General features: G+C 40.2%; 1 protein-coding gene across 11 annotated transcripts in view; it reads left to right on the top strand.

Annotated features, from left to right (window-relative positions):
* The window catches only part of MAGI2 (membrane associated guanylate kinase, WW and PDZ domain containing 2), a 1075940-nt gene that overhangs the window by 562499 nt on the left and 495536 nt on the right, over nt 1–17905 (top strand). The window lies entirely within an intron of this gene.

Raw genomic sequence — 17905 nt, forward strand, 5'->3', positions numbered from 1 at the left:
GGCTGGCAGGTTGAAGTGAAAGCTTGAGTGAAAGACTATCGCAGCCCAGAGATATCAAGCAGTCAGGTTGTAAAATCTGGTTGAACAATGATCATAACTGCCATGGAAGATCTTGGAACAGCAGTGTATAATTATGTTTACTTTTCTGCAGAATGCATATATAGGCAGAGAACTTTATGGGAAACATTTGCAAAATTGTACAGAATGGGCTTTGACATGGCAGTTAATTTGCTCTCGAGGCCTTTGTGACTACTGCATTGATTTGACAAAGACCTGCACGATTCTAGCAATGACAATATAAACTAGAACGGTTACAAAAATATGGAATTGTCAGTAACATGTTTTATTTGCATTTGCGCTTAATGAAAGATGGACAAATTTATAACTGGAGCAGTCATATAATAGTAAATCTAAACCGTGTCGCGCTGATTTTGCACTTGCTTCTGTGCGGCTGTGGCTGTGCTCAGATGCAGCAAGTCGTGTTTTGGGTTTTTTGCCATCAGGTAGTGCCACCTCTTGGCAGATGAAGACACCTAGTATTACAAACACTGTCATTCAGCTGCATGTAATTGCCGTGGAAAAGAAGCTCATGGTCAACAGCTGGGAGAAGGTAGAACTGCCTAACAAGCATGTGCAGTTCAGCTATCTGCGGAAAAGGGGCTTAAGGTTCACGTAAGAGAGAAAATGGGTGCAATGAAAGTCATAAAAATGTAATTCAAAAGCCGGATGTGATGCCGGACTACATTTTATAGCCATTACTAATGAACAACAAATGCTGGAGCCATATTGCAAATTTCATATATCGCTGTGCCGCAGACAAGCTGTGACGGTCACACAGTTCCCAAGAAAACCGTGTGTACGCCATTCAAGTCGCAAATGCAAATTCCCTTGCAAAATAGTAGAAATGTCATTTTATTTTTAAAACCACTGTTTTTTTTTCTCTCCTTCCTGTCTCTGCTAGCAAGCCCTGGCAGTTTTGTGTGAAATTTGTCACCTAGCATTTCTGGGAAGTTATATAGCTCATGCATCAGAGATTAGATGGACAGAAGCTAATAGAAAAAAAGCATCTTTTTTCTAGACTGTTGGGAACCGACCCAACAGGTGTCCGACATGTAGCTGCCTTCTGGCCTGAGTTGAAAGAGAGGCAGGAGTGATCCTTATCACTCCAGCTGGAGACTCCCAAAAGTTCAACCAACCTTACAAACTATATTTAATAATAGGCAGATTTTTGTAATATTTCTGGTGTTACCAAGATAGCAGGTCCTTCAAATTCGCAGTGTTTATTGGACTTCCCGTGACACTGGTTCTGAGAGATTTTCAAGCATCTGGATCACCCAGAACCAATACTACAAAGGGAGGAGGGAAAAAAAACTGTGTTATGAGTCATATCTGATCCTCGTGTTTGGTATTACCAGATTCACACAATTACGCTGATTATGAATATTCATTCGGGTTCTTGATGTGACCTACGGGCACGGAGGGAGCGGGCAAAACATGAATTGGCCCAAAATCTCTCCCTGCCTAAGGGGGCACTGCCTTATTCAAACTGCACAAGGCTGGACTTTGACGTGTCATGATCCCTCCCCTCTACAGTGAGGATTAAAACTCCAATGACACAAAGGTCCAGCGTCCTTCACCTTTAATCTGACGCCGAATTAACGTCAATCGACTAGCCCGCCAGGACACGGGCCAAAACCTCCATCTTGGATTATTTCTCACAAAGGCCTCAGGCCGCATGGCAATCGGCCATTCAGGACTTTGATTGTCGCATGGACTACCAATAACGGTATTTGAACTATACAATAAGACATTCTGTCCCATATGCAATTCAACTTTTCTCCTGCGTTTTCTCCTGGGTGTTATTTTCACACCTAATCATAAAATGCACTTTAAACCACTAGCAAGCAAGAAAATGCGCGAAATAAATTTGTCAATACTTTTTCATCAACCTTTGGGTACTTTTTCAAATGTAAAATGCTGAAAATGTATTTTAAAGAGAAGATGAAAATTATCTCCTAGGAGATAACTTAGGAGAAAAACTTAATTGCATATGGGCCTCTGTTTCTTTTCATCTCTACTCCCTTTCTATCAAACCAATCTGTTCTGCCAGACAGGTATATCTATCTTTGGGCTAAAGAAGGCTATGTGTATGTAGTTTTAGAATAAAACAATCGATTGCATCATATATGGTATACCCAGTAACCTTTCTTTAAACGTCACATTGCTCAGTCTTTAAGCCTTTGGAAATGACTGTTCCCCGAACGGTGACTGGAGCATGTCGAACGTGATTGGGCTGGCTACCCTATTATGATAGCGGGAGCCTCTTCCCTCCCTACCAAACTGGAAGAGTGGTGGCAGTGAGATTACCCGATTTCCAGCGCGAAATCGATATTTTTAGTTTACCGATTGTATGTATGGTCACCTCCAACCAATCTTAACCATTTACTACGCACACAATGAATTTGCCTCCAGAAGTCTTTAGTGCATGAGACCTGCATGGCAACAGTGGCTTAGTAATACGGGATTGGTGAGTGATTGTCACATTACATATTGTCGGCAGCTGCGCGACCAATCTCTATTGTCAGTCTGCTTTCTGCGTATGCTAATGGGAGCAGATTACACGGGATTGGCACGCTCTGTCGCATTAACCGTCTTCCTCTGATGATCCAGCAACCGGTCTTTGTTGTTCGTCTGCTCACCGTACTTCCTGCGTACGCTAGTGGGAGCAGATTAGACGGGATTGCGGGGCTGGATTGTCACACAAGCATCATAGCTCCTTCTTCCAGAGATTCACATCCCCTCTTACCCTCTTAAACAAATAGAACCAGTACTGTAACTGTAGGAAAAAGTTTTACTAAATAAGCTTGGTTTGACAAATACAATTTTGTGCTACATTGTAGTTGATATGGGCAGTGGTTAAAATGGATGGGATGAAGCCTGCTATGATTTACTATGAGCTAGTCCAGCGTTTCTCAACATTTTATTGGTATGTACCCCTTTTAAAACCCTGTACTCACCAAGTACCCCCTGCCATAGTAAACATTATCTCAAGTACCCCTTGACAAATATATTTTTAATCCTAGTACATAATTGGTACATAATTGGTTCTAAACAATTCTCAAGCATTTACTATTGGTTTTAATTAGCTAAAATACTAATTTGGTGTTGTTTATATAGGATTTATCATTTTCTAAAACTCTAAATTTGTTATACTTGGTTAATTATATCAAGCCGAAGTACCCCCTGGAACCATCAGAAGTACCCCCTGGGGTACGCGTACCGCATGTTGAGAACCTAGGAGCTAGTCCACATTTATCTGCATTTGACCCATCCTTTTTGGTATTTGCTTTCTCCGGTGCACAAACAGTGCAGTGAGTATCAGCATTGTGTCTGTATAGATCAAGTATCTTAACATGCTGTATTTACACCTACATACCTCTAATTACCCTAGTGTATTTCCAGGCTACTGATCTGTGTATTGCCTTACGAAAGTTGTCTTGCATGGCTGTCATGTGTTACTAAGATGGAAGTAATTACTCCCAACTATGCATACATATACCCAGGCAACCTTACAGCTGTGTAGTCCTTAGTTAAACAGCCAAGATTATAGGTTATGTGAAAGGAGCAATGCGTTTTAATTCCTGCTTTGTTCATGAACCAATAAAACAGAAGAGAATTCTGGGTATCTTGTAACACCAAGCTATACACTGTTGCCATAGTTTCCAGCAGTTTCCTGAAGAAAAACAAATGTAGCATCTGCAGACTGAAGGTGTAAGGCCCAGTGCACACCAAAAACATCTAGCAGATCTGCAAAACGCTAGAGGTTTTTGAAGCAGATTTCTGAGCCATTCTAGGCATGTTTAGAGACGTTTTCTAAACATGCCTAGCATTTTTTTTGGAGCATTTTTGTGCAGCAGATTACAAATATTGTTACAGTGAAGCTGTTACTGAACAGCTAATGTAACAAACGCCTGGAAAACAGCTCTTATCTAGCGTTTTTCAGAGCAGTTTGAGCTTTTCCTATACTTTACATTGAGGCAAAAACACATCTGCAAACCGCAAAAGTGCTGCAGGACCTATGTTTGCGGTTTGCTAAAAACCTCAAACCTCTGGTGTGCACCATCCCATTGAAATACATTAGCCAAGCGTTTTCACAGGCGGAAGTGGTTTGCGGAACGCTTCAAAACCGCTCGGTGTGCACAAGGCCTAAGAGAGATATTTAATGGCAGTAAGGTCCAGTGCACACCAAAAACCTCTAGCAGATCCGCAAAATGCTAGAGGTTTTTGAAGCGATTCAGGGCATGTTTAGAGAGGTTTTCTAAACATGCCTAGTGTTTTTGGAGCATTTTTGTGTAGCAGATTTCATATATTATCGCAGTAAAGCTGTAACTGAACAGCTTCTGTAACAAAAACGCCTGGAAAACCTCTCTGGTCTAGCATTTTTGCGAGCGTTTTTCCACTTTCCTATATTTAACATTGAGGCAGAAACGCCTCAGAAATTTAAAATATTCTGCAGCCCCCAAGTTTGCGTTTGTGGAAAAAACGAACCGCTTTGGTGTACACCACTCCATTGAAATACATTACCCAAGCGGTTTTCAAACCGCTACCGTTTTTAAAGATGTTCCAGAACCGATCTGGTGTGCACCAGCCCATAGTTGCAACATTGCTTGTATTGTATTTGTATCATACAGATTTTTCTGCTAGTAATGCTTAACAAGGCTAGACTAATCACTAACCTAGTGCTAAGTAGGTTAAATTAGTAGCACTGGTAATGTAAGGACTATTAATTTAGATCACTATTCATTCTTAACTTAAACTGCTTTGGCACCTAGCTTCAGTTCGAATAAAAAAAAAATAGGGAAAAAAAACCCATAGAATTAATGATGAAATCCTTTCCACTTGATGCTAGAATAAATGCATATTACAGAGAAGGTCTGCTCATGTAGATAAATGTATTTGGAGATAAATTGAAATTCACATAGGATTAGTTTTAATGTGCTGGATTATCTGATACAATAAATTCAAATTACCGTCTTTGTTTCTTCAGGCTGTTTTGGAAATACAGCGGCATATCTAGCTAAATAACCGGCCTTAATTCCAAGGAATCAAAATATGCCACAAGGGACCATTTGAGCATTGCTGCGCATGTGTAAAATATGTTCAGCAGCTATCGATCCGCATAGTCTATAGGATGCAAGCTAAGGGAGAAAACCAAAGCAATATTTCCAATTTGTTCTAGCTGTTTGGTGCTGGGAGAAATGTAATATAAATTTTATTTTGATAACAGGCTGATGCCTTTTCAAGTAATTTTTTAGATCCATCATTCGCAGCATATGTTACCACTGGATTAATGTAGACCTCTAGGCAAAACTATTGTTTACCTTATTTACAAAAAGTAACCAACTTAAAAACCTACTCTTAATAATAAAGTCCTAAAAAATGGTGCTAGGACTGATTTGACAGAAGTATTTGCCAGCCTGCAGTCCTGTTCCTCAATTTACCTCTCCATAATAACATTGCATAGATACTACTTAAAGGGAACCAGAGATGAACGTTTCACACAAAATAAACATATCAGTTGATAGCTTGTAAAGAATAAATGCTCTACCTGATAATTTTGCCGCTCTGGTGTGCCTTTTTTAGTGTTTTTTATCCATTATTGCTCCAGGAAAAATCAAATATGGCCGCCGGCTCATATCACTTCTGCTTCCAGGTTATGAGGTGTTCTGGATGTGCTGTCTAGGCTATATGAGACTAGGCTGCTATCTAGGCTAAATGCAGCCTTTCATCTATGTGCTTTCATATTGGTATGATCTGCCTGTAGGAAGTGTCACTGATAATAACTGCATTTTCATTCCTATGAGTATCTAGTGCACACAGAGCACACAGGGATCATATTACAGCCACAGAGCTTCTCTCTCAGGAGCAGCCCCCTCCTATGTCATCACAGCTCTCAGTATGCAAAGCAGAAGATCTAAGCCAGGAGGGGGAAGGCTTGGGCTTGAAAGGACTTCACAGAAGAGTGACTCAGCTATAATGATTCCAGGTCAAACCTCGACTGAATTGTCGGTGGATTCTTATCACAGTTGCTAATAGACTAATTAAGCAGATAACAATGAAACTAAAAGCAGGGTAGGTGTTTACTGTCATGTTCCCACTGATAAATGTAATAAAATACATGAGGGTGCTTCATCTCTGGTTCTCTTTAAAGGGAACCGGAGGTGAGAGAGATATGGAGACGGACATATTTATTTCCTTGTAAACAATGCCAGTTGCTTGGCAGCCCTGTTGATCTTCTGGCATATGTAGTGTCTGAGTCAAAACCCTGGAATAAGCATATGGTTAATCCAGTAAAAGCTGAGTCAGAGTACCTGATCTACTGCATGCTTGTTCAGGGTCTATAGCTAAAAGTATTAGAGGCAGAGGATCAGGAAAGCTGCCAGGCAACTGGTATTTTTAAAAGGAAATAAATATGGCAGTCCACAGATCCCTCTCACCTCGGATTCCCTTTAAAACCGAGAGGGAGAGTTTGCACCAATGGCATTAAGTCGCACTGTGTTGCCACATGTGAACTCACTGCTGTACAATTATGAGCATGTTGACATCTGTTTGCTTTAAAAAATGTTACCCTAATGCATTTTCTAAAGTGCATTTATGGGTAACATGTGCGAAAACATGTTACAAAGCAATTGTCCAAACTATGGATAATAATGTGCACGTTTTAACATGCAGTGTGTTGTGTTACGTGAGTGTTATAATGCTATGCCCATAGTGTGAACTTAGCCTAACACTGCAATGCCCATAGTGTAAACTTAACTGTCAAAGTGAATGTCCTGTAGGAAGATGAGCATACTTTTTACTACATTTGCATCTCCTTGGCTCAACCACACTTCTGTTGACTCTGATTTAGATGCCTTGAAAAGAAGAGGCACCACAAGAAATCTGGAAAATACCTCTTCTCCCAATAGGTTGTTCTCCCCCCCAAGTTGTAAAAGCAGTGAACAGTCTAAAGCTCAGGTGTTGGCATTCGGTAACACCGCGTTACTTGATGGTGAATGGGAGGAGCTGGAAGGCAGTGAACTTGCTGTCTTCAGCTGATTGTGGAAAAGAGTCCCAAGACCTCTAGTGTGAAGCATAGAAAGTGGCTGGTTTATTGTTGGTTTCCATGGGAAACAAGACTACGTCACCCTTCTTTGCTTATTATACAGTCCATGCCAGCTACTAAGGCCTCTCATGAGGCTGCAGTAAGGGCAAGCAATGTTGCTGACTTAATAAAACTATGGAAGATGCCAAGAAAATGTGAGGGAAAGGGAAACTCATTGCAAAGACTTGGGTGCAAATTAAGTCCTGGAGCACTCCTGGATATTTAGATTTCTTGGAATTCAAACTAAATAAATACTTCTACAATAAAATCTAAACACACTCTTTTGTTGAAATTTTACACTGACTGACTTAATGGCTACATTCACAGTAGGGTGTTATCGTAACAGAGGGGAAAAGCTGCATTACACTTTATGCCTGTGGTGCAACACATAAAGTACATACAAAGTATGCTTCACTGCACCTGATAACGTGTGTCATGCAGCACTGCACTGCATGCACCACTGACTGATTTCACTGCACCACACTGCAAAGAATTACAATGTAATTGCATCACACAAGAAATGCAATTATATTGTCCAATGCACCGCAACACCTCACTGCGGTCAATGTAGCATGAAGCAAACTGTTTGTTTGTTTTTTATTGGCTCTTGAGCCATTTTGCTGGTGTCCATATTTTCAAAATGTCAACTAATTTTGCCTTTTTATTTGAAAACTGGCATTTATCACCATAAAGAACTAAGGCAATTGACAAACCTTCTGGAGCTAATAATATCTCTGTGTAACAGTGCAGGCACAGTGTGTCCAGTTCTATAAGAAATATAACACAATAAGTGTAATTTTGCTTTTAGCCATTTTGCATGTTCTTGACATTACAGGAAATCATGTGCTGAATCACGGTTAAATTTAGCACTTACCTGGCAACAGCAGACACAGAGACCCTGGATGATTATTTTTCCCCTTCAACAGGAAGTCTGAGTCATGCATCACAATGTTGTTCTTTTGTCATTCATACAGTATGCTGCACACATTATTCTACTGATGCACGTTGGAGACCAGCTCACGGTGTTTAGGAATGTGTCAAATAGTAAAATGTAACTTTTTTTCCTTTGTACTGAGCCTTTATACTGTCTGAACTGCATAGTTCTACTGCAATTTGGTCTAATTTATATAGCCGCACACTTACAGTATGTTATTTGCATAATGCTTTAATTGTAACTTGTGATAGAGATTAGACCATGCTTGAAATCCTGCCAGTTGGGAATCTAGTGCAAAGCTATGGGCTCTGCAGGCAGTAAAGCGCCACATGAGCTTCTTTGGCTTAGTCCTTTTTTGATTTTATTTTTTTTACTCAAACTGTCAAAGGGATAGCACTGTTCCCATATACAACAATGGTGGGTTAGTATAAACCAATAAGCTGGGAAAGTTATCACATGAGTACTACTACATTAGAGGCTGGTGTCACATTTTGGTTTGTTTCCTGTATTTGCACATTACCAACATATTATTATGCAGATCTTTACATGGTTTATTGGACAATTCAGGGCCTGTTTATATCATTTAATTTTTATTGTTTTTAATACTCGGCCTTGCCACTCTGTTATAACTCTACTCCTTGAATAATTCCTGGCCCATCTTCAAAACATTTTTCATATTTACTTACTTAAGAGCCTTCTGCTTTATAGGTCATGGGACCCCTCCCTCTGCTGAGTAGACTCCCTGCCTCCTCTTCACAACTTGCGCTCTTTCTTTCCACATCTTGCTTCTGTCCCTGGACCACACAGGGGAACAAGAAATAAGAGGGGTCTTGAATTGCCCCATCCCGAAATTCTGTGTCTCGACCCTACTCTCCTCTCTAAATTTAAGGCATGACTTCACTATTCAATACAAAAGAAGAGAATGCTTAATGTCTGTAAAAGCAAAGCTTCTCCCTCCAGTCCTGGGGTTTGATATTTCGGGGCACATGTTCCCTTCCATTGTCTGTCTACATAGACATCAGTCAACCACATGACCATGTCTGGACCTTTTAACTTGATCACATTTCTGTGCAGTATGAAGTTAAAGCGGAATATAACCTTGCATTTCAACTTTGCTCTAAAACATTATTTACAGTATATTATATGCAACCAGCATTTTTTTTACTAGACCAGCATTGGAAGGGTTACACAGAGCTTTAAAGTTCCTGGAGAGAACTGCAGACGCATCTGAAGCTTCATAGATACATTTTGTTTACATAAATGTATCTAAGTGTTGAATGTGACTCACTCTCTCTGACTGAGAAGGAGCTGGAGAACAGTCAAAGAGTGTGTAACATTTCTCACTTGTTACATTCTATTTAGTTAAATGTATCTATCTGAACTTCTGCATATCTCTCCACGGAACTTTAAACCTCTGTGTTTAGCCCTTCCAATGCTGGTCTAGTAAAAAAAATGCTGGTTGCATATAATATGCTGTAAATAATGTTTTAGAGCAAAGTTGAAATGCAGGGTTATATTCCGCTTTAAGGGCAATGGTTAAGCCCCTTCACCTAGGAAGCCCATGCCTTTATTGTAACATTTCTTAATGTCTCATACTGTTAACAGTAACAATTCTTTTTATAGATAATTTTGAAATTTTGATGCCTACTATGAAGTTATTTCTCAACTTCTCTAAAGTTTTCTGTAGTAAAAATGGAATAGAGTGCATCATCCAAAACATATCCAAATGGAATAGAGTGCATCATCCAAATGGAATAGAGTGCATCATCCAAAAACATACGGATAAGATAATTGGCTCCCCCTAAAAAATTGGCTCTAGACTACAGTACTTACACTACATAATATAGACATATGGCAATTGTAGGGATTAGATTAGACTGTACAGCGCTGTGTAATATGTCGGCGCTATATAAATACTAAATAATCATCATCATCATCATCTGTGGCATGTGAGCTCCAGCTCAAGCTGGAGGATGCTAGCCATTTCCCTGAGGCTAGGTTAACGGTGGGACGTTATTGTCCTGTGTTATACAGTCATTATAACACAGGTTACCGCACTGCAAAGTTAACCCTATGCAACATTCACAGTGCGCCGTTAAAATGTTGCATTTATTGTAATGCACTGCTGCAGTGCGTTACCTCTAAATGCAGATGTTAATAGATACAGGGAGGCATACTTGTCATTGCCTGTATGCTCCACTGTATCTACTGTATGTGCCAGTAACACAGAGTTAATGTGCGTTGCAACTTTTTTGTTGAGCTGTAATTTTGCGCTGCGACTTTAACAACACATCATCATGCAACGTCCTACTGCGATCCTAGCCTCCATTTAAAAGGCAAACTACTGGTCTGTAATTATCTGGGCATGGGCACTGGCTGTTATTAGATGCCGTATTTACTGTAGCATGGTGTAAGCATAATCTGGCCCTTATGTACTAAGCTATCTACAGTTGACCTACTGTTCCTGAGTGAGGATATTATTAAATAGTCTCCTGCAACTACTGTGCAATTTTCCACCCTCACTTGGGTCACACAAATATATTGTGAAAGTTACTGAGGTGTTTTTGAATTAATGTTTACTGTCAGGGGCATAGCAATAGGGGGTGCAGAGGTTGCGACCGCATCGGGGCCCTTGGGCCAGAGGGACCCCAAGGAGCCCTTCCTCAAGTGCAGTTTTAGCCCTCTATTGGTTCTTTGGTCACAAAAATCACTTCTATAGATACTTTGAATAGTGGTAATCATTAATCAACTGCACCCCATTCCCTTCTTTCACCTCCGACACTGTAGTTGCCATTGGCAGGTTTTTGTGCGCCGTGTCAATTGTTTTGTATAGAGTGCTTGGGGGGCCCCCATGTAAAACGTGCATTGGGGCCCACAGTTCCTTAGCTACGCCACTGGTTACCGTATGCAACTGCAGTTACATGTATTTGTGTGTAGGGGGGGAAGGGGGTGGGGTGGAGGCTCTTCTAGTTCATCTTTCCTGCATATATTATTTAATTATGTGTGTGTGTGTGTGTGCGTGCGTGCGTGCGTGCGTGCGTGCGTGCGTGTGTGTGTAGTTCAAGCTGATTAAGGTTCATTTCAATAATATGTCAACCTTATACCTCTGAACCTATGTCTGTGTGGCACATGTAGTGAGAGCCACTATAGCTCTATAGACCTGCTTGGAACTGATGTCCAAAAGACATGTAGATTGTTTCCATGCTTTCCTAAGGGGACTGCCTTATTAAAGCAGATCATTTTGGTGCCTGCTCAGTGCTGGATTTTGGTGCCACAGTTCAAGCACCGTAATTTGGGTTGCAGCAATAGCCCCCGAATCATGTGCAAAAAGTGAGGAATTAAGTAATCAGCAGGGGAATATATATATTTTTTACATTGTGTTGGGAGAGCTATCTCACGGCATCTCCCAGCGCCCAAATGAAGGGAGGCCGGACAATATGTACATCTATCCTTTATGTTGGTTGTATCACCGTTTGCTGCATTACAACACCTCAAGTTCACCTTTTTTGGATAGTGAAATATGATACTGTCCTTTAGGGCTCGTTTCCACCATAGCGAATCCGCATGCGGCGACGAGATGCGGATTCGCTTGTTACACTGAAGTGGCCGGGGCTGTTTCCACATGTGCGGCGTGCGGGAGCGATTTGGCGGCGGGCCAAATCTGCACGACGGGACCCACAGAATTCGCCTGCGTCGGGAATCCGTGCGAATCGCCGCTAATGTATTTAATAGTAAAAACGCATGCGTTTGTTACATGCGTTTTTACCCGCGATTTCGCGTGCGATTTCGCACCTTTTTCAATGTTATTTTGCCCTGGCAGTGTCATGGTTAATTTAAATCGCACGCGAAATCGCGGGTAAAAACGCATGCGGAAACGCATCCACATGCGTTTTTACAAGCGTCGGAATGCCGGCGAAATCGCGTCGCAACAGTGGAAACGGGCCCGAAAGACACATACCTCTGCACTGGACCTGCAACAGATTCATAACAGAGAGACATGTGTGAGATGTGTTAACACATGGGTTAGAGCAAAGCATATACAGTATGTGAAAGATTTCTACTGTAAATGTATCTCTGATGCATTATGGGACTTGAAATGTTGGGTTTCAAATTCTGCTTTTAGAAGTAAGAACTATACAGGAAATGCACCGTACAGGAAAATGTTTCCAATAAATCTGCTTATACAAGCAGTAAGTGTGAGGTTATTTTTCTTTTTGCATTACTCAGTGTCCTGAATAGAGATTCAATAACGGTGATAGAGTGAGTGCTGTATCTAGCTGTTAAAAAATGTAATACGGTAATGTCTGAAATAGCTTTATGCTGCAGACGGAATAAATATGTGAAATGCTCTTGCGCTACGTCCATTCCCTGTGCAAAATGTGTACAGCTGCAGAATAGTTGAAGTTATTTTTCTGTTAAGGAAAAATTAAAGAAAACATTGCTCAGCAGAATTAATTTAAAGGTGTTTGATGGAAGATTAGTATTGCATATTTTTTCAGAGTGCATTAAATCCGCTAATGTATGCAGTGACTTCAGTAAGTGCAACTATGGCAACCGGTTCTACTGAATTTATTGACAATAGTGATAGTCAATGAGATGCAAATAATTCTGAGTTGATGGAATTACCAAGGTGAAATTCAATTGGTCCATTTTCAAGCTGCATTAATTTGAATGATATCCATCACTAATTAATAAATTAGCAATACAAGTTTATCATCAATCATGTTTAATCTTTTGAATAAACCTTTTTTTTAAAAAGGAACTGTTACGAAAATCTTAAAATTTAAAACACATACAAATAAGAAGTACCTTTCTTCCAGAGTAAAATGAGCCATAAATTACTTTTCTCCTATGTTCCTGTCACTTACAACAAGAAGTAGAAATCTGTCATTACTGACAGGTTTTGGGCTAGTCCATCTCTTTATGGGGGATTCTCAGCATGGCCTTTATTCTTTATAAAGACATTCCCTGAAAATGATTAATACAAAGATGCTCGCCAGCCTCCCTGCTTGTTGCACACTATTTTGGCAGTTGGACAGAACAACTGCCATTCACTAAGTGATTCTAAAAATAAAGAAAACCCCGAGAACACCCCCTATGAGAAGATGGGCTAGTCCAAAATCTGTCGGTAATGTCAGATCTCTACTACTAACTGTAAGTGACAGCAACATAGGAGAAAAGTAATTTATGGCTCATTTTACTCTGAAAGAAACATACTTCTTATTTGTATGTGTTTTAAATTTTAAGATTTTCGCGACAGTTCCTCTTTAAGGACAACTGATGTGAGAAGAATATGGAGGCTGTCCTGCTGATCTATTTGGCTGCAGCAATGTCTAAATAACACCAGATCTTACCATGATGGTCAGATCTGACCCTGATGTCAGAAACAGGCTTGCTCAAATCCGAATTCGGGAGATACCCGGATAGTTCTATCTGGATATCTCCCAGTAAACCTGTGCGGGGGGGGGGGCAATCTTACCTGTCTGACGTCTTCTTGCTCCGTCCCTCAGCACCTCCCACGATGCGGTCCACGCGCATCACGTGACTCCAAACGCTTCCTCCTTCAACCCAGAAGGAGGAAGCGTTTGGAGTCACGTGACCGCCACGTGGACCGCATTGTGGAAGGTGCCGAGGGATGGAGCAAGACAGGTAAGATTGACTCCACCCCCCACACAGGTTTACTGGGAGATATCAGGATAGAATTTTCCGGGTATCTCCCGAATTCGGATTTGAGCAAGTCTGGTCAGAAACAGCTGATCTGCTGCATGCTTTTCAGGGTCTAATGCAAAGTACAAACTTGCGACTATGGTCATTCATAACAGCAGCTTAACAATCACTCTGCTGACAATCTGGTAAAGAAGTTTATCGAACGATCGTTAAAAATAACGAACAAATGATATCGGCAAGAGGAAAATATCCACCAGGACGAATCATATTGAACGACAATCGTTACAAAACTAAAGTGTGTATAGGTCTCTGCTGAGAACAATCGTTGCAAGGGAATGTGCGCATGCATCAGAAAGTAACATTTCTACTACTTCCTGCTTAGCGTGACTTATTAGACTTATTATTATTAATCATTAGATCCTTCTATTGCTAATGTTTACTATTAGAACTATAGTTTGTACTAAACTTAACTATGATCTATTTTAATCTATTGTAACCCCATGTAACATCTGTTTGCGTGTGCATACTTCTCATTTTATTATTCTTTTTCTTGAGAACTATGGTTGATATGTGTATAACAGTTGTCTTTTTCCATCGTTGCGTTCCAATCGTTCCTCCCCACTTCATTGGCTTATTATCTGTTCTTTAGAATGATCGTTATTATTGCAAGACTGTACTTAGCATTAGGCTGAAAGTATTAGAGGCAGAGGATCAGACGATAGCCCGGCAACCGGTATTCCTTAAAAGGAAATAAATATGGAAGCCTCCATGTACCTCTTACTTCAGTTGTCTTTGAAAGTGAAACTCTTGGTGCATTGAAACCTCGTTTTAACCTGAAACAGGCCTTTTTATTAGTATATGTTAAGAGATTTTATATCGTGTGTGTGTGTGTGTGTGTGTGTGTGTGTGTGTGTGTGTGTGCATACAGTGTGTGTGTGTGTGTGTGTGTGTGTGTGTGTGTGTGTGTGTGTGTGTGTGTGTGTGTGTGTGTGCGCATACAGTGTGTGTGTGTGTGTGTGCATACTGTGTGTGTGTGTGTGCATACAGTGTGTGTGTGTGTGTGTGTGTGTGTGTGTGTGTGTGTGTGTGTGTGTGTGTGTGTGTGTGTGTGTGTGTGTGTGTGTGTGTGTGTGTGTGTGTAAAAAGAAATAATAAAAACACTATGAGACCTTCATGTAGCCAATGAAAGTAAAACCTTTATTTACTTAGCCGAGGACTTTTCCATATGAAAAATAGACAGCAAGACTGACTGCAGCTTCACTAGCAGGGAACAGTGATAATTCCTTTGTTAGCTCTATCTTTATACCCCAGTTAATATGTTAACATATTCCTCCCTTCAGGCAGTCCCTTCTTCTATCCAATCAGCATTATGTTAAGGTGGCTTGGACCTCTTTGCTGGGTGGGATCACCATGAGATCACTTCATGAGACTTCCTGAAGGTAACTTCCACTTTGTGCTAAGTTTCATTTCCTTGAAATGACACAGAAGTCCTGGTAGATGAAGTTTAGAGTTTCGACCTCTACTCAGTGACCAGCAAGGATAAAACCCGCCTCTGGAAATCTGGCTTAGACCGCCTCTTAGATTCCTCTCTCGTCGTTTGAGACTGGAATTCCACTGCAAATGCATACAAAGCTATGCACAGTAAATGAGCTCAAAACCAACATTTATTTAGTAATATTGTGATAACTCTTAAAGCAATATTTATAATCATATTTTTAAAGTGTCACCCTAGCACACTAGTCTGATTACATGAATGTGATTCTTATAGCAGCATGGGAATATAAAAGCTAAACACACGATTAATTAAACAATATTCATTAATTCTTTCCACAGTGTATGTATGTGTGTGTATATATATATATATATATATATATATATATAGAGAGAGAGAGAGAGAGAGAGAGAGAGAGAGAGAGAGAGAGAGAGAGAGAGAGAGAGAGAGAGAGAGAGAGAGAGAGAGAGAGAGAGAGAGAGAGAGAGAGAGAGAGAGAGAGAGAGAGAGAGAGAGAGAGAGAGAGAGAGAGAGAGAGAGTATTCTCTGTCAATAATGCATATGGGTGCTGTTTTTCAACTGGGTGTTTCCAGGAAAACTGTGAAGGAGTGAGAGAAGGCACTGAGCACTCCAATAGTGCATTACAGTTTAATTACAATATGTGGCAAGATAAAATTACACTTACTAGAAGTGAGGATAAAAAGCGTGTGTGGTTGACCACCCGTGGCTCTTGTCTCCTTTCTAAGATCTTGCCAGGACCCAGAATCCCATTGTTGTTACTCCGCATCTGGATCACGGGAGATGCGGGAGGGGTGGCCTCGACACGCGAGTGCGGGCACTTTTTATTTGTATAATTTGAAATGGAAAGATACTTTCTCAGAATATCAATTTGCAGCTAAAAAAATAAAAAACTGACTGAATCCTGTAGTCTGTGACTACATTTTGTAGTCAAACTCTGGAGAAGGTAGATGCCGATTTATGTAATTGAGGTTCCTGTTTATTATTATTATTTTTGTTTGGTGGTGCTCTCTACGTCTATGCTTCAATGTATAGAGCTGAGCAGAGGGATTGCGTCTTCCTCAGCAATAGTGCTTTGGTTGCTGGTATTGCGTATAAAGGCTTTGAATTTGGTTTAAGTGTATTTCTAAACTTGGTCTATAAGGATACTGTTTTTGACGTAATGGCAAACGTGTCTTCTAAATTCCTATTGAAGAAGACTGACAGAGACATCATTCCAGGACACATATTGTCACATATTAAAAACCAGTTTTGCATTGAATCACATCAGCAGCACTAATGTAACACTAATCAGAAGGACCAATGACCAGAAAAGACTATAACTTAAGTGGATTTAATTAGAAGCATTACAGAGCTCAGCTGCGTCTTCTGTCTCACAAGGGTTGTGCAGTACTTATATTCCACTGCACCATAAAAACCTCAGGCGCCAAAGTGATGGAGTCTACATGGGGATGATATTCTAAAAAGAATAATTATACATTTTAATCTATCTTCCCAGGAAAAATAATGAAAGTCAGGAGTGACCTCTCACGTATTTGCAGGTTAGGTGATAATGAGCTCTGTCATGATTTTTATTCTTAGCTTTGTGAAAGCTATTTTTCTCCACAAGCTGCAATAGAACTGTCATTTAAAGGCTTAATGTTTTTTCCACATTAAATAAAACACAAAGCATTGTGAGTGCGATTAATATTATGACAAGACAGGCTTAAATAACAAACAATGAAAATGGCACAATTGCATCATTTCTACAGCAAATGTCCATTATACTAACCATAACTGAAATAAATAAAACATGCACTATATCGGTCATCAGCAAAGAGAAAACATTCAGGAAGTGTTCGATGATCATTGGAGTGGAGGTAACTGTACTATTGCACTAAACCGTCACTTTTCTGTCACCATTGTGAGGTGTAATGTTTTGGATTTGACAGTTTTAGAACCATTTGCTATACTTCTAGAACAAAATGTTGCGTACTAGTTGCAGGCAGTTTCCATAGACCCTGCTTGTTCAGGGCCTATGGCTAAAAGTATAAGTATTAGTACATATACAACGCCCTGTGTGTTCACAAAGTGCTTAAAGGAATACTATCGATACCCAAGTGTTCTAAAATGACAATGTACAAATAATGTCTAAGTAGCTGTGTAAACATTTTCCTACTTTTCATGTTAAATATCAGAGGCAAAAGCTGTAATTGATTGAGGGTAGGATTTAGCTATATTAGGACAAATCAACTGCAGAAGGGATGTCTGCTTCAATGCACAGCCAGAGTAGCATATCAGACTGCAGAAAGCAAATATTTAACATATCAAACTCTGAAAGCAAAAACAATATGAAAAAGCTGTGACAATTAGTTACATTTCCTCTGCTCTCTTCAGACACTTCAGTCAGAAACAGAGCTCGCAACAGCTGCAGCTCCTGTGTCCTGTCTCTCTCTGTCACACACAGAGCTACACAGCGTTAACTGATCAAGTGTGAGGGGAATTTCCCCTCTCCTCATGGCTCAGTCAGCCGTCAGTTTTGGCATCAGTAAAGTTTGAATGTATTTTGCTAACAGTAAACAAAGAAGTTGCTACTAAAATGTATACACCAGTACTTAGCAGCACTTCCCAAACAATTCCTGTGTCAATTGAAAAAAATATGTGAATCGAT

The sequence above is a fragment of the Hyperolius riggenbachi genome, chromosome 3, assembly GCF_040937935.1.
Source record: "Hyperolius riggenbachi isolate aHypRig1 chromosome 3, aHypRig1.pri, whole genome shotgun sequence".
NCBI classification, from domain to species: Eukaryota; Metazoa; Chordata; class Amphibia; order Anura; family Hyperoliidae; genus Hyperolius; species Hyperolius riggenbachi.